The following is a 23,906-nucleotide window of genomic DNA, read 5'->3' as shown; positions in this document are numbered from 1 at the left end:
CGACCCTGTGAAGCTAGCTAGGATGTTGGAGATACAGTCTTGGTTTGACAACAAGGACCAACTAGCGGCGACGGCGACATCCACGGCCAAATATCTGCAACAGAGCGAAAAGGCGGCGATACTCTCGGAGGGAGTCACGCGGGAGTACATAGAGCTGCTCCTCTGGGCCATGGAGCAAACAGATTCACCGAATCCGATCGTGGGGGAGCGGTGGTGGGAGTATCGATCCCAGATGGAGCATCCACCAGAGATTGAAGGATTGAGCATCTACAGGGTGCCGTTTGTGAGGGTGACGTGCCAGAGTGAGCCGGTGGAGTCTTCGTTGACCGAACCCAACTGCAAGATGAGAAAAATAGTTGGCCCGACGACGCTTCCCCGCCATCCTCTCCCTCGCCTTTAACATCGTCTCACGGGGCGGCTGTCTGCCGTCGAGGAATAGGAGGGATCCCCCCCCATCAATAGTCGGGCAGGTTGTGAATTGTCAGGAGGAGATTAGGGTTGTTAGTATTTGCAAGTTGTGAATTGTGTTTTGTGTTGTGTATTTTGAGAGTACTTTCAGATATGAATGTCTTTTGAATTTCAGATTTGCAGTATTGAGCATATGAAGTATTTTATGAATTCTAGAGATCTATTTTTAGCACTTAAAAATATGTAGTTTCATCGGAGTATAAAAGTGCAGACAATGTGATTCTCAGAGAAGAAACTGCAAGTTTCAGTTTCAGATAAGAAACTCCAAGTTCAGTTCCAGATAAGAAACTGCAACTTTTAGAGGCAGAGCATTTATATTAACACGGCCTTTTCAAATAGTGTTAACATCATGCTGGAAGTTTTATTCATGGTCAAAACTGGAACTACCAGCCAGTTAACAGCATGCTAATCAACATTCATGCATAGCACATCTTCATATGATGCACAGTCAAAAAGATATGCTATTTTCAAAATGCCCACACAATGTCGAGTGTGCGAAAAACAGAGAAAACGAGGGATGAAGTTTTGACAAGTGTAGGACGTGGTGTGCATAGATGACAATTGGGACCCACATGTCAATAAAGACAGAGGCAAAAATTTTGGAGATATTTTCTCTGCACAGGTGGTATCGAACCAGGGCGGAACAACTGCCCCGTCTAGGCTTTCTTTTTTAACATGCGCAGCGCACGACCTCGGATGGGAGGTCCATAAGGCTGTTTGTATTTTCTTGAGGGCCATCATGTATCGACCGGCCTATGGACCTCCCATCCGAGGTTTTATTTTTCCAGAAACATCGGCAGCCCAATTTATGTATTTTTTTTAAGAAAACGCAGAGGTCTGTTCTATTTTTCTATATAAGAATAGGAACGCCTGGTCCAACTTATGTTTCCCTTCTAACTATATTATATATATTTAAATTATTTTATATGTTATTATATATTATTTTTATTGTCATCATATATTTAACAGATACTTACATATGTAAGAAAACAATATCCCACATCTTGTTAACTTATAAAAATAATCTCTTAACAATAAAATCCTGGAATTTTTTTTGGCAACAAAAATCCTGATGATTGTGTACAAAAGCTTGGTAAGATTTAAGGACCAATGTAATAATAAATCACTTATTATTTAAATATATATATATATATATATATATAACAAAATGCTCAGCCCCTATTTATTTTTTGATAACATTGTTGCGCCCACCCCAACATTATAATTAGAATCAGCCCAGCAAAATCATGTATTTCGAGAAAATGCAAATGGCCTATAATTTTTTAGGAAAAACATAAATGGGCTGCATGGACGCTACATTATTTGTTCACCCAGCCCAGCTAATGGACTGTAATTCAAAAAAAGATCAAATGGACTGTAAATTCTACCCCGCAAAAAAAGACTATAATTCTGAAAAAATGGGTTGAATACGTGCCACATTTTTGGAGGCTGAAATGTGGGCCAATAGGTCGAAGCCAATGCAAGTCGTTGTCAACTTAGTCAACAAATGATTCTGACATCGTTAGCCGTTGGATTTACATCCAACGACCGGCATCCATCTTCAATCTCTCGTCTTCTTCCTCCAGCGCCGCCGGGACCACCTGCTCCCGCCTCCTGCTGCTAGCAGCTCTGCTTAGCACGCTTCGCTGTGAAGCGCTACTCCACCGTTGGCCAGGCCATCCCTCCACCCCTCCACACCTCCTGTTCTTCTCCACCGACTGCCGAACCACACCGCACCAGAACCAGTTAACCCTCGTACACCTCTCCGTCTGCGACTCTACTCCCGCGTCTTCCCATCTCCGGCTCGTTGCTGTCCGGGGCCTCGCCGTCGTCCACCACCTTGGATGCGCTCGGCGCGGAGTGGTCAACGTGGTCAATGAACGACACCATCGGAAGTAGACTGTGCGTGGAGAGGCTGACAGCTGGGTCCACGGCCGCACGCAAGGAAATGCCTCCTTATTACGCGCAAAATAATGATTCCTCCACCTGACAGCTGGGACCTACCGGAAGGGCCTCTGTATTTCGCGAAAAAACGTTCCCACCGCTGACAGGTCGGACCCACCAGCTATATCTTCGCACACAAGGAAGTGCCTCCTTATTACGCACAAAAAAATGAATACTCCCCCTGCTAGTTGGGACCCACCTTGGTGGGAGGCTGACTTGTGGGCCTACTAAGTTGACGGGGACGGAGTGCTTTGTCAACTTAGTCAATATGAACGATTCTAGCTCCAGTGACTGTACGATGTCCATCCAACGGCCGTAGTGCTTCTTCAACCTCTGGTCTTGTTGCTCCAGCCACCCAAAGCAGCGCCGGTCGTGTCGCTTGCTCCTACCTCCCGTGGCCGGCTGTGCTGCCACGGAGGCCTCACCGCCCCTACTATTCCCACCGCTGGCCAGGCCATCCCTCTACTCACCCACACCCCCTGTTATTCTGCGGCGACGGCAGCCTCACACCGAAGCGAACCAGTTAACCCTCATACTCCTCTACGCATGGGCATCCACTATCGCGTCTTCCCCAGCTCCGCGTCGTCCCCTTCCTAGGCCTCGACGTCGTCCACCGCCCTCGTGCTCTCGGCGCGGCGAGCTCATCGTGGTCAAGGAACGGCTTCCATCGGACATGGACTGTACGTGGAGAGGCTGATAGCTGGGTCCATGGCCGCAGCAAGGAAGTGCCACCTTATTACGCGCAAAATAATTATTCCTCCACCTGACAGCGGGGACCCACCGGATGGGCCACCGTATTTCACGAAAAAAATGTTTCCCTTGACTGCTGGGACCCACCAGCTACATCTTCGCACGCAAGGAAGTGCGTCCGTGCAAAAAAACTATTCGCCCCCCTGACTGTTGGGACCCACCAGCTACATCTTCGCAGGCAAGGAAGCGCCTGACAGTCGGGACCCACCTGGTCAAAGCGTACGTAGCGTTGTCATTCTGGTCGCGAACGTGTACGTACAAACTGGTCGATGTAGAGGCGTGCACGTGTCGTAGTAGAGGCGTGCACGTAGCATGTACACGTACGTACAACGGCCAGAAACAGCGTCGTCGTCGTGTTCATGGGGAGCCAACCAGCTGGGTCGGAACGGAATGCGTCGTTGTGTTCATCGGGAGGGCTTGGACAGAACAGCCGATGGAAACGAGGCCTGGCGTACCGCAGAACGGAGGAAACGGCCTTGTGTTCGACCAGCCACGTTCGAAACGGGATCCTGTTCATCGGGAGGAGTCTGGCATACCGCAAAACGGAGGAAACGGACCTCCTATGGTCGAAACGGGGGTCATGTTGATCGGGAGGGGTGTGGCGTACCAGAAAACGGAGGAAACGGACTTGTGTTGGAGCGCTACGATAAACGGGGGTCCTGTTCATCGGGAGGGGTGTGGCGTACCGCAAAACGGAGGAAACAGACTTGTGTTGGAGCGCTACGATAAACGGGGGTCCTGTTCATCGGGAGGGGTGTGGCGTACCGCAAAACGGGACTCCACGGGATATTGTTCATCTCCACCGTCGACCCCCTCCAGCCTCCACAGGCTACTGTTCATCCACCGTCGACCTCCTCCAGCCTCCACCTGTGACTGTTCATCCACGGGCTCCTGTTCATCCAGCCTCCACCGCGCGCTACTCCACCGGCTACTGTTCAACCAGCCCTCTCCACGGGCTCCTGTTAAACCACCCCTCCACGGGCTACTGTTCATCATGCCCTCCACTGGGTGGTCCTGTTCATCCTGCCCTCCACGGGGTCCTGTTCATCCAGCCCCAACCGGCTCGAATGATCGGGGTCCTGTTCATCCAGAGGCAACGCCACGGGGTCCTGTTCATCCACCCCCACCAGGAACTGTTCATCCACCCCCCCCCCCCACGCTGTCGGTGTCAAAACCGGCGGATCTCGGATAGGGGGTCCCGAACTGTGCGTCTAGGATCGATGGTAACATGAGACGGGGGACACGATGTTTACCCAGGTTCGGGCCCTCTCTATGGATGTATTACCCTACTTCCAGCTTGATTGATCTTGATGAATATGAGTGTTACAAGAGTTGATCTACCACGAGATTGTAATGGCTAAACCCTAGAAGCCTAGCCTATGTATATATGGTAATGAATGTGTCCTATCCGGACTATGCTCTCTGGTTTATATAGACACAAGAGAGATCTAGGGTTACATGGGGTCGGTTACATAAGAAGGAATCTTCATAGCTGGCCGCCTAGCTTGCCTTCCACGCCAAGGAGAGTCCAATCCGGACACGAGTATGGTCTTCGGTCTTCATGTCTTCACAGCCCATCAGTCCGGCCGATGGATAACAGACCGGACGCCCGAGGACCCCTTAGTCCAGGACTCCCTCAGTAGCCCCTGAACCTGGCTTCAATGACGAGGAGTCCGGCGCGCAGATTGTCTTCGGCGTTGCAAGGCGGGTTCCCCTTTTTTCCGAACTCCAAGATAGTCTTCGGACGTGATGATTGTATCCGGACCTGGCATACACGACACACAACCGCAGAGAGAATATAATATTTGCACGTATCTAATCTGTTGACAGTTTCTTTACAACACGTCATTGCGTCTGTCCGGTTATAATTTGAACCGTTTTTCTTCTGCCATCCCATGTCTCAAGACGCGGATGCTATTGGCATGTCTTGTCGAAGCAGAGATCGTGTCCCCTTATTGCGGGATTCTCATCAATGCGGGCATGGGTAACCCAACCGTGCTGTTTGCACAGTCCTTGGGAATAGGCGAACCTTAAGGCGAGTGAGGAGGCATTTAATGTTTGCTGCCTTTATAAGAGGATAAGGATTCCCTCTTCCTCTTCTCATGCCTTCTCTCTGTCTCCGCCTTCCCGATCTCGAGCTTCAGCGCCCAAGTTCTCATCTCCTTTCCACTCAAGCAACCATGTCCGGATCCGGTGGTCAGGGCAAGTGGATGGTCTCCTCCATCAAGGAGGGGGACATTACTGAGCTCCGAGCGGCCGGATATTTGGCGAAGGGAATCGCCCACCACTTGCTGGCCGAGGGACAAATCGTCCCAACGCCGGAGCCCAATGAGAGGGTAGTATTCCTTCCTCATTTCTTCCGCGATCTGGGGTTTCCACTCCACCCTTTCGTCCGCGGGCTGATGTATTATTACGGGATAGATTTCCATGATCTGTCCCCGAATTCCTTCCTCAACATCTCGGCGTTTATCGTCGTGTGTGAGGCCTTCCTCCGCATCCAGCCCCACTTCGGGTTGTGGCTCAAAGTCTTCAACGTAAAGCCGAAGGTGGTGGATGGCCAGCACGCGGAGTACGGAGGAGCCATGGTGAGCAAGCTGTCCAATGTCTCCTGGCCAAGGGCACTTCTGTGGAGATAGTAAAGGAATGGCAGAAGAAGTGGTTCTACATCACAGAACCTCGCGGCACCACCTGGGCCGCGGCTGCCGAATTCCGCTCCGGTGCTCCCATGCGACTCACCTCCTGGGTCGAGAAGAGTCTGGACTGGTGTTCACCTGACGAGCTGATAGCGCTGCAGACGCGCGTTCAAAGCATGGTGACCAAGAACGTCAAGCTCGTTGACGTCATCCAGGTGATGCTGGTCCGCCGGATCCTTTCGTGCCAGCACCGAAGCCGCCCTTTGTGGGTGTTCAATTCGAAGAAGCACCAGACCTTGGTGCGGCTCTTCGAGACAACTCACGCAGGTGCCTGGAAGTTGCTTTTCAAGGGCAACGAGAAGCCACCGGCCACGGATTCAGACCGTGGTCACGATTGTACACACCCCGCCAGCAAGGTATGTTATTTCCGACGTATCCCCAACCTCATTATTTTGAGGGTGGCGTGTGAGCTTTTATTATGGTCCCTATAGGACTGGGTGGAGAGGGCGAAGCGGATCTAGTGTCCGGCTCCGTTGCCCGAAGAACCGGTCATCCCGCGCCTAGCAAAGATGCTGGTGCCGGCGCCATACAAGGCGCCGGAGAAGAAGGCCAAGAAGAAGGCCAAGGGGGCCAAGAGTGGCCCCCGTCGCAAGGGCACTTCAGACGTGACGTCCGAAGACGAGGCCCATTCCTCCATTCCTGAGGACAACGACGACGAGGAGGAGGAGGAGGAAAACAACCCTCCTCCCGAGGAGAAGAAGAGGGCAGCCTTGGCACATCCGGAGGCGAAAGCGCCCAAAAAGGGGAAGGGTGCCCCGGCGGTCAACACCGCGTGGGACGTTGACAGTAGTCCGGAACGGCGCCCCCGCACTAAGCCCCAGGCCGCATCATAAGTGACAGGGCTCGCTCGTGCGCACATCCAGCCCTTTCTCTCCATTATCTTGATATGGTTAACTGTACCATTGCAGTCCGGCCCGCAACGTAATCCAACGATCCTCGTCTGGAGGTTCGTTGGCTCCGTCGGAGATGGCGAGCCAGTCGCCACCGCCTGCTTACTCTCCCGGGGCCGGGGACGACACCGAAGTGCTGCCCCGGAGGGCCGATCCGAACTAGGGAGGAGCCCAGGAGGCTGTCGAGGAGGCGCCACGAGGCGAAGCCTGCACTGCCGGACACATGGAGGAGACGATCCCCATGAAAACTGGCGAAGAGGGCCGCATCCAGTTTGGGCCTCAGCCGAATACGATTCCGGAGACCCATATGGCTTCGGAGTCGGGTGCGCAGCCCCCTTTGAAGGGGGAGGGTGCGCCGCTTCCGCCGGTGGTCCCTGTCCATCCAGGGGCGTCGGACAACCTGATGGAGGCGCTGCAAGGCGCCTCCGTTATGGAAGAGCACCGCGTCCTTATGGGCGCGGTGATTGAGAAGGTTCAGTCCGCCAAGAGTGGACTGAACGAGGCCTGCAGCAACATGTTGACAAGTTTCAAGGTAAGTGACATACAAAGAGAAAAAAAACCCAGTAGTCAGTAGCCCCTGAGACACTGTCCGGCGAGAAGAACCGGACAGAGGATCTATTGTAGGAGACTAACATAGTATGTATGCATAAGCAGGCGTCGCTGTTGGCCGCAACCTCGCATGCTGCCAAAGTCTCTGAATTGAGGCAGAGGCTGGAGCGGACCGAGAACGAGCTCGGCGAGGTTAGGGTTCGGCTCCCGGAGAACCAAGGTGAATAACGACTTCGCTGTATGTTCGGAAAGCGTAAGCGATGTGTATTGACTGTAGTGTCGTAATATGTGCAGGAGCCGCGACCGAGGTCGAGGCCCTGAGGAGGGCCCTGGGCGAGGCTGAGGAGAAAGCTGTCCAGCAGCAAGCCGCCCGTAAGAAGCTCGAGGCCCGGGTGAAGGAAATTCAGCATGAGCTCCAGGATGCGGTGAAAAAATGTGAGACCTTGGAGAATGATGCGTCAGCTCAAGAGGCCGAGCTCACCAAGGCTCGTCAGAGCGCTGAGACCGCACGGAATGAGGCCCAGGCCGCCATCCAGGAGATCCAGGAGGCCAAGAAGATCACGGCGGGTAAGGCATTTAAGATGCAAAGCAAGTATGCGGAGAAGCAATATCTTTTACTAACCTGGATTCAGAGTTCCCCAGGGGCTTTTGCGGATCTACCACATAGCGTATCAGACGCTGCAGAGTTCTACCGAGCCGAAGGAGGAGGTTCTACGGAGAAGCTATTCTGGTCACAGTATGCGACGCCAGAGCATCCCGTGTCCTTCACTGATCAGCTGAAGCAGCTGGTGGAGCTGCACAGGGTGGCCGAACTAGCCATGAAGGATTTGACAATCCGGCTATGGCCAGCCGAAGCTATTCCCGGCAGCTACTTCAGACTCGTGAGGCGGCTAGTGGAAACCTGTCCGCGGCTGGATGTCGTCAAGCGCTCTGCCTGTATTGAAGGTGCCCGTATGGCCTTCGCTCGCTGCAAGATGTGGTGGGCGAAGATGAACGCTGTTGAAGTTGCCAGCGGGCCGCCGGAGGGCAAGGAGCACCGCACACCCGAGCGATATTTCGCGGATGTCATAGAGGGGTCTCGACTTCTGGCGGCGCAATGTTCGCAGGACATTGTATTTGAATAAATGTATTCATGTTGCCCTTGCCTTGTATTATAGGAACAAAGCCGGTTTTTGTAAAATAATTTTATTATGCTTTGAATTGTTTCCTCCTGTGCGGCCATTTTATTTGTAATCTGAGGGTTGGCCAGTCGTCGGCTTCTGCCCTCACGTAGATAGTACGGAGGTGTTCGGGATGGATTCTAAACAATCTTGATCCAATTATATGGTCCTTTGGAGGAGTTGTTTAGCGCAACGAACAAGGCAATCGGACTGTACGGCTTAAACGCCCTCACTTAGCCATAGGAGTTTTATAATTAAGCAAGTGCGCAGCCCCTGGTCCAAGCCAGGGTGCTGTCAGCATCTGATCAGGAAGCACCGATCCTTCGCATGACACGGAAAAAATCTCCAACGATTTTGTAACCCTCGAACAGCTGATCGGCTCTCGCCGTATCATGACAGTCAGTTTTCGGCTTTCTCTACTGAGGTGCTCATCCGGTCAAGGCCAGGGCACAATCGTAGTAGTTCTCCCTTTACTACCCTAGCCGATAGAGCGGAACATAGGGTAGCAAGCACAGGAGCCGGGCAACCCAACTATTGACCAAAGATATGATTCGGAGCCAATGCATATAATGTTAAATTCGGGGTGCCGAACTTATATATAAGAAGTGTTCGGACTTTGCTGCCATATTGTGGGGCGACAAGTAGCCCCTGGCGAATATGAAATGTACAAAAGAGTATCGATTCAGCAGGTAAGCAGATCGAAATAAAACGAAGTAAGAAGCGGAAACCACAGAAACTGGGCCACAAACCATTCTTATTATAACTGGATGGATATGTCAAGGCGTATCTTGTACATATGGTGCGAGAAGTATCCGGGCTATTTAACATGCCAGGATCAGTAGGGTGCAGCGTGCGGGTCCTGAGAAATAAGTTTGAATATCGTCAAGAAGAACGTATAAAGGTTACCCTACACACCTGTGATGCTTGCCTCCGTTGTATGCCAATCCTTTTCAAGGACTTGCGATCAGGCCCGCGGAAAAAGGAACCTGAAACAAGAAAAGGTAAAAGTATGTGTGTCCGGGATCTCTCTGGCCGAACTGTAGACCCGGGTTATCTTGTGTCTCCGTCGATGTCCATGGAATTTTGAGTGCGTAATTGTGTACGCGTGGTACGAATGCCACTACCTCCTTGGGACTGGGACGGAGGCCGAATTGCTAGTCGAGCTCTTGACGAGCCGCGCTGTCCTGTTGCAGTGAAGTCCGGGACCTCTTAATGATGTGCAAGGGCTCGACAGCCGTACTATGGTGCTGCTTGAGAAGGCCGCTCTGTACTTCTGCTACTAGGGCGGCGGTGTGCTCCTCTGTTCGGAGGGAGCGTTCCGTATTTCCATTGACTGTTATGACGCCGCATGGACCGGCCATCTTGAGCTTGAGATAAGGATAGTGTGTGTCGGAGGAAATGGCCACGGGTAGCCTAACTGACTGCCCCTGGCTCTTCTAAAAAATTATCAGGCCTTTGGGCCTTCAAGTACTCCAAGCATTGGACCGCCTCCCCTGGCCGGCTACCTCTGAAGCCGACTCACGGAAGGCGGCCCAGCCTCAGCAACCTCCCCCCCCCCCAAGATAACCACGGGGTGGCCGACTCCAGGAAGCCGGCCTCGAAGAGCGCCGACTCCAAGAAGCCGGCCAAGACCGCAACCACCAAAGCTACGCCACATAACGGTGACAAGACGGGGTGTGGCCACAGTGCGGCCCACTACCCCCGAAACCCGAGGCAGGCATGGCCACAGGACGCCGTACGGGACGGCCATCTCCCGTCCGGCTCGGCACTGTAGCCATGCTAGCCTCGACGTCACCCACGGCCGACGACAGTACGGCCCACGGGCGGCGGGCCCCTTCAGCCAGAGAGAGGCGCGAAGGCGGCCCGGCCTCCCCCAGTCGGCCAAGGGCGTAGCCGGCTCCCAGAAGTCGGCTACCCCCTCCCTCGAAGCATGTGCCACATTAAGGAGACAAGACGAGGTGAGGCTACAGTGAGAGCCCTCGAGGCGGCCCACTGTAGCCACGCTTACCTCAACGAAGCCCTCGTCATCAGGGGCGAGGCTACAGTAAGCAGCCGCCGACAAGATCCTAGGCGGTGGGGCCGGCCTGTCGACCAAGAGGCCGGCAGCCGGCGGGACCCACCAGTCGGCGGGCCCCAACAGCCGGCGGAGAAGCCGGCGAGCATAGACACTGACGGCTGGGACCAGTGCCCAGCCGGATTACAATTGTACCCCCGGGGGGTAGGCCTATATAAACCCCCCGGGGCACCCATGCAAAGGGTTGGCTTCTGAGCATAGCACACACACCATAGAGAGAGAGAGAAGCAAGAGCTAGCCTTGTTCTTCTTCTCCCTTGAACCCAACAGCTCTAGGAGCGATTGTAGCTACTTTTCCTGATCTAGTGATCATGCGGAGACCCCGCAGAGCAGGACTAGGGGTGTTATCTCCTCGGAGAGCCCCGAACCTGGGTAAGATCCGCCGGCGTGCATGTCTTCGCCTCATCCCGTTTCCAGGCACCGGCGACGTCTTATTGGCACCCACAATGATAAGCCACCCGTTGGCATATGTCGCACCTACCACCCGACATTTGGCGCCCACCGTGGGGCCAGGTGCACCGTCGTCCGGAGACCTGTTCTGGACGGGAACCCTCTTCCTCCCCCGCGAGCGCAGCCAGCCTGCTGCGCCCGATGGCGTTTGCCTCGACGCGCTGCAAGGCGTCGACGACGCCTGCGCAGCGAGCTGCCTCGCCGATCTGCTCGGCGAGACTCGCATCTCCGACGAGCCTGCGTCCGACGCAGGCACGGACTACCCCGAGAGCCGCCTCGTCAGCCTCCTCGACCAGCTTCACGTCTCCAGCGAGCCTGCTGCAGATGTGGAGTCGGTCGGCTCCACCGACCCGATGCTCGTCGACTCCGACACGGCATCGCTCGACGCCTACCCCTCCGACGTGGTGGTCTTCGACGATCCTCTCCCTCGAGCTGACAGCGGCAGCAGCGCTGTCACCGAAGTGTTGGTCATCAGCCACGTCGCCAACTCGGGCGAGAACGCCCACGACGCCCTGCAAGCGGCGATGCACGACCTCTCCGTCCCCATCCCGGCCGATGCCGACGCCGAGACCCTGGAGGCACGCCGCCTCGCCCTCATCGCGGAAGGCCAGAAGATAGCCTCCATGAGACGCCTCACCGAGGCCCACCAGCGCGAAGTCGACCGCGCCGCCTTCGGTACGCCGCCGCCTAGCGGCCCGAGCCGAGCCGGCTTCGTCCAGAAGCGCGGCGCGGCCGTCGCCAGCATGCTGGGGGCAGATCGCCCCGTCTACGCCACCCCGCTCGAGAATCTGCGAGCCGCTCAGGCGGCCGCAGAAGAGCTCAATGGGCTGGGAGCCGATGAGCTCCCCTACATGACAAGACGGATCCAGCAGCTGATCGACGCGGCTGCAGAACGGCACGAAGCCGGCGCCCGTGCTGATAGTCATCCCCCGCGCCGGGAGCACGCCGCGACGTCCCGCTCGCCGACTGCGAGCGGCGCCCGCCAGAAGAAAGACAAGGAGCCGGCTGCTAGCCGCAGCCGGACTCGCATCACCATCGAGCGCGACGCGGAAGGCCGCCCGCGAGCGGTGGAGCACCAAGGAAATCTGCCTCCTCCCCCGCCTCGAAGAGAAAGACGTCTCACCCCGCCGCCTATCACGCACCCGACTCTTGGCGACCGACTCGGCCGCCGAGAAGGAGTCGGCGAGAACGACGCCCGCCACCGGATCGACCGCCTTGCTCGATCCTTGGCGTTAGAAGAAGAAGACGATGTCGGCCCGCCATGTTTTGGCCCCCGCATCCGCGACGAGCCCTTCCCCAAAGGGTTCTCGCTCCCCAGAGACACGCCCAAGTACAACGGCTCAGTGAAGCCGGAAGATTGGCTCATCGACTACTCCACGGCCGTCAGCATAGCCAACGGCAATCGGCGCGTCGCCGTGAAGTACGTCCCCCTCATGCTGCAAGGCACGGCGCGCACATGGCTCAACAGCCTCAAGCCCTACAGCATCAACAGTTGGCTGGACTTCACGGAAGTCTTCGTCCGCAACTTCACCAGCACCTACAAGCGGCCTCCCAAGCCTCGCCAGCTCTCCCTCTGCGTCCAAGGGCCCAACGAGTCGACCCGCGACTACCTCACGCGGTGGGCCGAGCTCCGCAACTCCTGCGAGGGGGTGCACGAGGTTCAGGCCATCGAGTACTTCACCGCCGGGTGCCGAGAGGGCACCCTCCTCAAGCACCGACTCCTCTGCGACGAGCCGGCTACCCTCGACGAGTTGCTGGTCATCGCGGACAAGTACGCCACGGCCGACTCCTCGATGAAGACCGAGCTTCGAGTAGACGCCTCGGGGAAGGTGATTGCTCCGGCTCCCAAGACGCCGGCTGGCGATCCTAATCGGCGCCCCTACCAGAATGATCAGAAGCGCAAGGCCCCCATGCCGACTTCCACCAGTCGGCAGGTGGCCACCGTTGAAGATGAGCAGCCCGAAGAACGGCCCGCTCCCAAGAAGAAGGGCTTGCTTCCACCAGTCGGCAGCCGGCTTTCTCTTACGAGCAGGCTCTTGACGCCCCCTGCAAGTTCCACAGCGGCGCGAAGCCGTCTAACCACACGACCCGAAAATGCCACTGGCTCACGCGAATCACCAAGGGCGACGGGATGTTGCCGCCTCCGCCTCCCGGTCCGCCGCCTCTAGCAGCCCAGCAGCCGGCGGCTCGGCCGGCAGTCGGCGCCATCCAAGACGAATTCCCTGAAGAGCACGCCGCCTACGTCGTCTTCACCAGTCAAGCCGACGACAAGCGCAGTCGGCGCCGACAGCATCAAGAAGTTAATGCAGTCGCCTCTAGCGCCCCCGAGTTCATGCACTGGTCAGAGAAGCCAATCAGCTGGAGCCAGGCTGACCACCCAGAGGTGATGCCCTCTCCTGGCTCCTATGCAATGGTCTTGGATGTCACCCTCGCGACGGAGAGGCGAGCTGCCCGATTCTCCCGCGTCCTGATAGATGGCGGAAGCAGTATCAACATACTGTACCGCGATACCATGGAGAAGCTGAACATCAAAGCGAAGCAGCTTATGCCGAGCCGCACCGTCTTCCATGGTATCGTCCCCGGCTTGTCTTGCTCCCCAATCGGCAAGATTAAAATGGATGTTCTCTTCGGAGACAAAGATCATTTTCGCCGAGAAGCAATCTGGTTCGAGGTAGTGGATTTGGAGAGCCCCTATCATGCTCTGCTTGGCCGACCTGCTCTGGCCAAGTTCATGGCTGTGCCCCACTACGCCTACCTGAAGATGAAGATGCCGAGCTCGAAGGGGATCATCACGGTAGCCGGCGACTACAAGAAGTCCATCGAGTGTGCCATGGCCAGCAGCCGGCTGGCCGAGTCCCTCGTGGTGGCAGAAGAGAAGAAGATGCTGGAGCGGGTTGTGGCCATGGCCGGCAAGCAGCCGGCCCTGTCCCCCAACCCCAAAGATTGTGATGCGCAGGGCTCCTTCCAGCCTGCCAAAGAGACGAAGAAGATACCTCTGGACCCGGAGAACCCGGAGAGGTTCGCTGTCATTGGGGCGAACTTGGACAGTAAATAGGAAGGCGAGCTCGTCGACTTCCTCCGTGAGAATCGAGACATTTTTGCATGGTCCCCAAAGGACATGCCGGGTGTCCCGAAGGATTTCGCCGAGCACAAATTACATGTCCGCGCCGACGCGAAGCCGGTCAAGCAACCCCTCCGCCGACTGTCAGAAGAGAAGCGAAGAATCGTGGGAGAAGAGATAGCCCGGCTCCTTGCCGCTGGCTTTATCATGGAAGTGTTCTTTCCAGAGTGGCTTGCCAACCCAGTTCTGGTTCTGAAGAAGAATAACAAGTGGCGTATGTGTATAGACTACACCAGCCTGAACAAGGCCTGCCCAAAGGATCCGTTTGCTCTGCCACGGATTGACCAAGTGATAGACTCCACAGCCGGATGCGAGCTGTTGAGTTTTTTGGATGCGTACTCAGGGTACCATCAGATCAAGTTGGACCCAGCTGACCGCCTGAAGACTGCCTTCATCACACCCTTTGGAGCTTTCTGCTACCTGACTATGACATTCGGCTTGAGGAATGCCGGTGCCACTTTTCAGCGTTGCATGCAGAAATGCCTCTTGAAACAACTCGGCAGAAATGCCCACGTCTATGTAGACGACATTGTGGTGAAGACAGAGAAGCGCGGCACCTTGCTGGAAGACCTGAAAGAAACATTCGCCAACTTGCGCCGATTCCAAATCAAGCTCAACCCCGAGAAGTGCGTGTTCGGAGTGCCAGCCGGCCAGCTGCTAGGCTTCCTGGTCTCCGAACGCGGCATCGAGTGCAACCCCGTCAAGATCAAGGCCATCGAGAGGATGGAGATTCCCACCAAACTGCGAGATGTGCAGAAGTTCACCGGCTGCTTGGCCTCCCTGAATCGTTTTATCAGCCGACTAGGAGAGAAGGCTCTCCCCCTGTACCGACTCATGAAGAAGTCCACTCACTTCGAGTGGAATGACCAAGCCGACCAAGCCTTCCATGAGTTGAAGAAAATGCTGACCACTCCGCCTGTCCTGGCAGCGCCGACTGAAAAGGAGCCCATGCTCCTCTACATCGCTGCGACTAGCCGAGTAGTCAGTACTGTTGTTGTGGTCCAGCGCCCGGAAGAAGGCCGAGCCCAGCTAGTCCAGAGGCCGGTGTACTACCTAAGCGAAGTGCTATCCAGCTCAAAGCAGAACTACCCGCACTACCAGAAGATGTGCTATGGGGTATACTTCGCCGCCAAGAAACTGAAGCCCTACTTCCAAGAGCACCCCATCACGGTCGTGTGCACCGCCCCGCTCGCCGAGATCATAGGCAGCCGGGATGCATCCGGCCGGGTGGCTAAATGGGCCATTGCACTGGCGCCCTACACGATCTTCTACCAACCCCGCACCGCCATCAAGTCCCAAGCATTGGCCGACTTCCTCGTCGACTGGGCCGAGACCCAGTACCTACCGCCGGCTCCCGACTCTACCCATTGGCGGATGCACTTTGACGGGTCCAAGATGCGCACCGGCTTGGGAGCCGGCATCGTCCTCACCTCTCCCAAAGGCGACAAGCTCAAGTACACACTGCAGATCCACTTCGCCGCCTCCAACAACGTGGCCGAGTACGAGGCGCTCGTACATGGGCTCCGGCTAGCCAAAGAGCTCGGCATACGCCGGATCCTGTGTTACGGCGACTCAGACTTGGTGGTCCAGCAGTCGTCTGGCGACTGGGACGCCAAGGACGCGAACATGGCGAGCTATCGATTCCTCGTCCAGCAGATCAGCGGATACTTCGAAGGGTGCGAGTTCCTTCACGTGCCAAGGGCCGACAACGACCAAGCAGATGCCCTAGCACGGATCGGCTCCACCCGACAAGCCATACCGACTGGCGTCTCCCTCCAGCGCCTCCTCAAGCCGTCCATCAAACCGTCTCCAGAGTCGGACTCTATCTTCGTACCGCCTGCGCCAGATGCAGCCGGATCCGACTGGAGGAACCCCGCAGGCGGCACGGGGACTTCGACAACTGGCCCGGGGACTGCCGTAGTCGCACCCGGCCCGGGGACTTCAGAACCCGGCCCGGGGACTGCAGCAGTCGGCCCGGGGACTGCAACGACACAAGAAGCGGTGGCCGACTCCAATTCCACGCCACCCAACCCACCCACCCGAGTCATGGTGGCTACACTAACAGAAGAAGAAGTCACAGCTCCATCATGGGCCCAGCCCATCCTCAAGTTCCTAGTCAGCAGAGAGCTGCCGGCTGATGAGATCTCAGCAAGACTAGTGCAACGACGAGCCGCAGCATATGCAATAATCAACAGAGAGCTTGTGAAGCGCAGCGTCACTGGAGTCTTCCAGCGTTGTGTCGAGCCAGAAAAAGGAGTGGCAATCCTCAAGGATATCCACCAAGGCGAATGCGGCCACCACGCAGCCTCAAGATCACTTGTGGCCAAGGCTTTCCGCCATGGTTTCTTCTGGCCGACTGCCTTGGAGGATGCTAAAGAAATAGTCAAGAGCTGCAGAGGATGCCAAGTTTTTAGTTCCAAGCAACACCTGCCGGCTTCTGCACTCAAGACCATTCCCCTCACCTGGCCTTTTGCCGTCTGGGGACTGGACATGGTGGGCCCTTTCAAGACAGCCCGCGGCGGCTTGACGCATCTACTTGTCGCTGTGGACAAGTTCACAAAGTGGATCGAAGCAAAGCCGATCAAGAAGCTGAACGGGCCGACTGCCGTGACATTCATCACTGACATCACTACTCGGTACGGCGTGCCGCACAGCATCATCACCGACAACGGCACGAACTTCGCCAAAGGAGCACTGGCACGTTTCTGCGCGACGCAGGGCATCCGACTGGACTTAGCGTCCGTTGCCCACCCGCAGTCAAACGGCCAGGTCGAGCGAGCAAATGGACTCATCCTCTCCGGCATCAAGCCCCGACTGGTTGTACCACTGGAGCGATCGGCCGGCTGCTGGCTCGATGAGCTGCCGGCTGTCCTCTGGAGTCTGCGCACTACACCCAACAAGTCAACCGGCTTTACTCCATTTTCCTCGTGTATGGTGCCGAGGCTGTCATCCCAACAGACATCGAGTTCGACTCGCCTCGGATCACCATGTACACGGAGGAGGAGGCCAAGGAAGCAAGAGAAGACGGCGTCGACCTACTGGAAGAAGGCCGGCTGTTAGCACTCAGCCGGTCCGCCATCTACCAGCAAGGGCTGCGCCGCTACTACAACCGCAAGGTCAAGCCAAGATCCTTCCAAGAGGGCGACCTTGTGCTCCGGCTGATCCAGCGAACAGCCGGCCAGCACAAGCTCTCGGCCCCTTGGGAAGGCCCCTTCGTCATCAGCAAGGCACTAGGCAACGACTCCTACTACCTGATCGACGCGCAAAAACCAAGAGCACGCAAGAGAGACGACTCCGGCAAGGAGTCGGAGCGACCATGGAACGCAAACCTCCTGAGAAGATTTTACAGTTGAAAGCAGTATGTATCATGCTACCCTTTTGTATTAAGTACAAACCAACAGGCCCCCCGAACAGTACTCGGGGACTGCCTTTGTTTATCTATGAATGACAAGTGTCATATCCATGAATGTATTATTACATTTGATTTCTTGTTGGGCACCGGGTTCGACTAGTCGGCCCGGAGACTGGCCGCCTTGAGCTATATTAAAAGTTCTACCTGAAGTCAGACAAGTAGTGTGCCGACTCCCGAGTCCTCTCTTGCTGAAAGTCGCAGCTCGAAGAACCGACTGTCCGACTAGCAAGAGGCAAGGCAGAAAGGATGCCCACACGAAAAACGGCTAAGGACCAACGAACTTATATAGCAAAAAGACGGCCTCCAACCACGCTTGCCGGCTGTCAGAACAGCCGGCCGACCGGCTTCCTAAACACTTAGCTTTAGTCCAGCAAAGCTAGAGTACTTCCCCCCCCAATTGGCCAAGCACCCTCCAGCTACAGATTGCAGAGCAACTGTCTGACTGGGGAGGCGGCAACCAAGGGAGGGCGGCAAAGGAAACAGCAGAAGGATAAAAAGCAAAGTACGAGGAAAAGCCAAATGCATGCATAAGTTATATATACATATAAAGCCCCCAACAGGCTGGCAATCGACATGGTTCGAATACACCCCCAGTGGGTGGAATTGTGCAGACTTAACAGAGTATTGTTCCAAAAGTGACAAGACAGGAAAACAAAAGATGGCAGACTAGACTAGGGCGCGGTGCGGGAGCCGAGCTGGTCGGTGGAGACGGCCTCGCCGGCTGAAGGAGTGGCCGCCTAGCGGGTCTCGGCTTGGTCACCACCAGTGGCAGGCGACGCACTCGCGCGTGACGTGGTGCTGGAGGCGCGGTCAGGCTGAGGCTGGTCGGCTGCTCCACCAGCCGGCTCGGCGTCTTCACCCTCCTCCTCCTCCTCTTCGCCCTCGTCGCTGGAGTCGATCTCCTCCGCCGAGTCTTCACCGTCTGCCGGGTTCAGCCCGAACCACTCCTCCGGCTGGGCGACACCGTTGTCATCTACCTCGGGGGCGAAGACGCTGGTGTCGGTGTAGTCGGCGATCGCCGAAGCCCGCCGGATGATAGCCGGCCGCGCCGGCTCCAGCTCCGTGTCGGCTTGCTGCCGCCAGGTAGCCAGCTGATCCAGGCTCAGGCCGGGATACCAGGCCTTGACGAACTCCAGCGCCCGCCTGGCGCCGGACCGAGCCGCCGAGGCCTTCCAGGCTTCGAAGCGGCCGACTGCCACCTCCAGCCAGTCGGCAGTTCGACTGGGGGTGCGAGGAACCACTTGGCCGGGCCAGAGGGCGGCCAATACTTGCGCCCCGGCACGCTGAAGCCGGCGGAGCAGTCGGTGAGCCGGCTGGATGCGGGCCTGGATCGCCAAGAGCTGCTCCTCCAGCGAACGGCCGGCGGTTGGCGAAATCTCGAAGCCAGCCTGCCTTCGCGCTTGGCGGCGGGCCTCGATGATCTGGTTGGCGGCGGTAGAATAGCCAGGGAAATACTCTGTGCAAGAAAGAAGAAGAAAAGAAGAGAAGAACACCAAGTCAGAAAACGAGCCAAAAGCGGCAGACGGCAAGAAAGGACGAAGAAGTAGGCGGCTTACCGTCAACCAGATCTTCGATCTGACCATAGCCAGAGATCAGAGTTTGCCTCGCTTCAGCCCAGCCAGCCGCCTCCGTCTCGTACTCGGCCTGGAGGGCGGCTTCGCGGTCCTGCACCGCCTTCAGAGCCGCCTTGTGGCCTTCCTCCTGGTCGGCCAACTTCTTGGCCAGGCGGTCGCGTTCCTGCACCAAGGCGGCGAGCTCGGCATCCTTGGCACGAAGGGCAGTCTGAGACTCTCCCAGCTGTGCCCTCAGACCGGCGTTGGCCGCTGCAGAGACGGCAGAAAAAGAAAGAACAGTAAGAGGAAGTCGTCAAGGAAGATCCGACCCGACTGCTCAGCAGTCGGCCCGAATCTCGGGGACTACACCCAGTGGGTGCGCTGACGCGCCCCCACATGAGATAAAGAACAAAGCACGTACCCCGGCTCTCAGTAAGGTCGGCGGTCTTCTGGGTCAGCTCCCGAGCCTGGGAGTTGAAGGCGGCCGCACGAAGATTGTGGTAGTCCTGCAAGATAGACAGAAGATCGAAGTAAGAACAAGAATAGCAAAGCCAAATCCACTAAGAAGTTCCAAGCCGCCTGCTCAGCAGCCGACTCGGAACTCGGGGACTACACCCAGTGGGTGCGCTGACGCGCCCCCACGGAAGAAATCAAGATCAAGAAGAAGCAAGATAAGAAGACTAACCCGAATGGCCGCCCGCGTCGCAAGGAACTCGTCGGTGAACTGCCTCAGCGCCGTAGCCTGGGCCTGGAGCCGGGTCCGGACGTCCTGCGCGGCCACGTTCATCACGGCCGTCCCTCCGCCCGGCGTCCACCCCGAGGTAGCGCTGGCCACCTCCACATCCTGGGCCGACGAGCTGGAGCCCGCGGCCGGCTGCGGCTCCGACGCGGCCTTCTGTGGCTCCGACGCAGCCTTCCCCGCGCGCCGGCTCGGCGGCATCCGGACCGCCAGCTCAGTCCTCGCGGCCGGCTCGCCCCCCGCCGACTGCGCAGGCGGCAGATCAGGCCGGCCGCCTTGAGCCGCCCCAGTCGGCGGGGTCGGCACCGGCGCCCTCTCCAGGACGACGACGTCGTCGTCCCTCTCCAGCCCTGGCTGGTCGCCGCCGGCTCCTTCTGGCGAGGGCTCCAGGGCCCCAGGCGCTGCGACGCGCAGCGGGGTGACCATCAAGGCCTCCTCCGCCGCCGCCGCAGCTGCAGCCTCCGCTTGGGCCTTGGCTGCGGCGTCGGCGCGCGCCTTCGCCGCCTCCTCCTCCTGCGCCGCCTGGGCGGCGGCCGCCTTCCGTGCCTCCGCCTCTCGCGCCTCCCGCTCCTCCCGCGCCTCCCGCGCGTTCCGTTCTGTCGCTTTCTGAAGGTCGGCACGGGGGTCCACGCGGCGAGTGGTGCTCCCAGACCCCCTCGGCGACTCGACGACGGAGGCGGCAGCCGCCCGCTCAAGCGACAACGGAGCTCTGGTTGTTTGGAGAAAAAGACAAGGGTTCAGGAACCACCAGAGAAAAGAAAGAAAAAAGAGTATACAAAAGAATTCGAACTTACGCCGACACAGTCTGTGGTTGCTTCACCGTCTTGCGGAAGCGAGCCGCCTTCGCGGCCGCCTCCTCCCGCCTGGTTGCCGCCGCCCCGCCCCTGGGTTTCTTCGTCCGACTGCCGAACAAACCCTGGGCGGCGCGACGCTTTTGCCCTCCGCCCCGAGCAGGCGGTGCAGCGGAGGAACCCGCGCCACGTCCAGATGCCGGCCGGCGGCGCGGGACGACTTCGGCCTCATCGTCGTCCGGCCAGTCGTCGAAGGTGACTCCATGCCCGGAGCCGCCTGCTTCGCCGCCGGCTTGGCCACCACCCGGCTCGGTGTTGTCGTCCATAGCGGCCGCCCCCAAGTCGGGGTCCTCCAGGTCGTGCTGCGTACGGTCGGGGACGAATCGGCGCTCCGCATCCGACCCGCTGGCAGGCCGAAGGAGAGGACTCTGTCGAAGACAAGCCGACTAGTCAGAGTCGGCCAAAGGAACTCGGCGACAAAGCTAAGAGAAAAAGAAGAGACAAGGAGAGCATACCGTGGGCGGTGGATTGGCTCGGCTATATGGCTCCTTGCCGAACTGCCACTCTTCGGAGAGTTTGCAGTTCGCGAGGTAGTTCACCATATAGGCAACCTCCTCGTGCGGCATGTCCTTGGTGCACATCCGGCTCGGATCGAGCTGGCCGCTCATCTGACAGATCAGATGAGGACGGCTCTGGAGCGGAAGTACCCGGCGCGTGACGAAGGCGGCCAGCAGGTCGGGCCCCGTCAAGCCCTCCGACTGGGTCATCGCTCGCACTCGGGCGACGGCTGCGGACCCAGCCGGCGTCAGAGTCACGGCCCGGTAGGACCACTGGGGCCGCCTGCCCTCCGGTGGGCCGGCTACGTAAGCCGGCAGGTTGATGTAGTCGCCCTGCGGGGCGATGCTCCTGACGTAGAAATACGACTTTTGCCACAGCTTCACCGACTGGATCAGCGTGATGATGGGGAAGGGGTTGTCGGCAGCCACCCTCCGCCCCGCGATGAAGGCGCCAGTCTGAGCCGGCACGCCCTGCGAGCGCGTGCCCAGCTTGGACTGGAAGAACTCCCCCCAGAGCTCGAGGGTGGGGAGGACGCCGAGGTAGCCTTCGCACAGGGTGACGAAGGCAGACAGCAGCACCACCGCGTTCGGGGTGAGGTGGTGCGGCTGGAGCTGGTAGAACTCGAGCCAAGAGCGGAAGAAGGCGCTCACGGGCAGGCCGATTCCGCGCAAGAAATGCGAGCGGAAGACCACCCGCTCGCCCTCCCGCGGCTCCGGCGTAAGCTCCTTCGCCGGCGCAAGACGGACCTCCACCTTCTCCGCGCTGGGCAGCCGCCGCGTCTTGCGAAGGAACTCGATGTGATCTTCGTGGACGTTGGAGCTGTCCCAATCCCCGCCATATTGCTCCGTGGCGGGAGGCATGGTGAAAACGAGCGCGGCGGCGGAGGAACGAGTAGTGGAAGAGCGCGGCGGCGAGGCGCTGTCGCAAGAAGCGGCAAGAGAAAGAAGATGGTGGAAGGAGGAGGAGCGTGCGAGAGCCTGCCGCTCTCCCTCTCCCCCTACTTATAGCTTCGCGAGGTGAGGCCGGGGAGGCCGGATGTGGGGTGAGACGTGCGATTAACTGCACCCACTCCCCCCACGCCTCGCGATTATTACGCCCTAAAGGCGTGCCGAAACTGCCGCAAGGAGACGTGCGGGCGGTTTCGGGCTGCAGAGAATCCGCGCCTGGGCCCGGGCGTGGACGTGGCGGGCCCCCGCCCTGCGGCGACGTCCCGTCGCGCGCGTGGGCTGGCAGGCTTTCTGGCCGAGAGAGGCCACGTGGTTCGCAGACGGCAAGTGGCCGGCCCGCGGCCCGGTGCACGCACTGGCGAGCTCCCGCCCTCCGACTCCGGAGTTTTCGACCAAGGCGGCGCGCCTAACCAAAGCCGGCTCCCAGCTGCCGACTTGTCAAGATAGGAAGCTGATCGAGCTTCTCAACTCCTACCCAACCTCGAAGCCCAATCAGCTTCGGGGACTACTGTCGGAGTAAATGGCCACGGGTAGCCTAACCGACTGCCCCTGGTTCTTCTAAAAAAATTATCAGGCCTTTGGGCCTTCAAGCACTCCAAGCATTGGACCACCTCCCCTGGCCGGCTACCTCTGAAGCCGACTCACGGAAGGCGGCCCAGCCTCAGCAACCTCCCCCCCAGGATAACCACGGGGTGGCCGACTCCAGGAAGCCGGCCTCGAAGAGCGCCGACTCCAAGAAGCCGGCCAAGACCGCAACCACCAAAGCTACGCCACATAACGGTGACAAGACGAGGTGTGGCCACAGTGCGGCCTACTACCCCCGAAACCCGAGGCAGGCATGGCCACAGGACGCCGTACGGGACGGCCATCTCCCGTCCGGCTCGGCACTGTAGCCATGCTAGCCTCGACGTCACCCACGGCAGACGCCAGTACGGCCCACGGGCGGCGGGCCCCTTCAGCCAGAGAGAGACGCGGAGGCGGCCCGGCCTCCCCCAGTCGGCCAAGGGCGTAGCCGGCCCCCAGAAGTCGGCTACCCCCTCCCTCGAAGCATGTGCCACATTAAGGAGACAAGACGAGGTAAGGCTACAGTGAGAGCCCTCGAGGCGGCCCACTGTAGCCACGCTTACCTCAACGAAGCCCTCGTCATCAGGGGCGAGGCTACAGTAAGCAGCCGCCGACAAGATCCTAGGCGGTGGGGCCGGCCTGTCGACCAAGAGGCCGGCAGCCGGCGGGACCCACCAGTCGGCGGGCCCCAACAGCCGGCGAAGAAGCCGGCAAGCATAGACACTGACGGCTGGGACCAGTGTCCAGCGGGATTACAATTGTACCCCCGGGGGGTAGGCCTATATAAACCCCCCGGGGCACCCATGCAAAGGGTTGGCTTCTGAGGATAGCCCACACACCATAGAGAGAGAGAGAAGCAAGAGTTAGCCTTGTTCTTCTTCTCCCTTGAACCCTACAGCTCTAGGAGCGATTGTAGCTACTTTTCCTGATCTAGTGATCATGCAGAGACCCCGCAGAGCAGGACTAGGGGTGTTATCTCCTCAGAGAGCCCCGAACCTGGGTAAGATCCACCGGCGTGCATGTCTTTGCCTCATCCCGTTTCCAGGCACGGGCGGCGTCTTATTGGCACCCACAATGATAAGCCACCCGTTGGCATATGTCGCACCAACCACCCGACAGTGTGGCACTGCATTGAATCTAGCAAACGCGGTTCGTCCGAGCAGTGCATGATAGCCGCTGCGGAAGGGGACGATATCGAAGGTTAACTCTTCGCTTCGGAAGTTGTCCGGAGAACCGAAGACCAC

Source organism: Triticum aestivum, chromosome 1D, assembly GCF_018294505.1.
Source record: "Triticum aestivum cultivar Chinese Spring chromosome 1D, IWGSC CS RefSeq v2.1, whole genome shotgun sequence".
NCBI classification, from domain to species: domain Eukaryota; kingdom Viridiplantae; phylum Streptophyta; class Magnoliopsida; order Poales; family Poaceae; genus Triticum; species Triticum aestivum.
The sequence above is the reverse complement of the archived record's forward strand: the minus strand, read 5'-3'. Positions refer to the sequence as shown.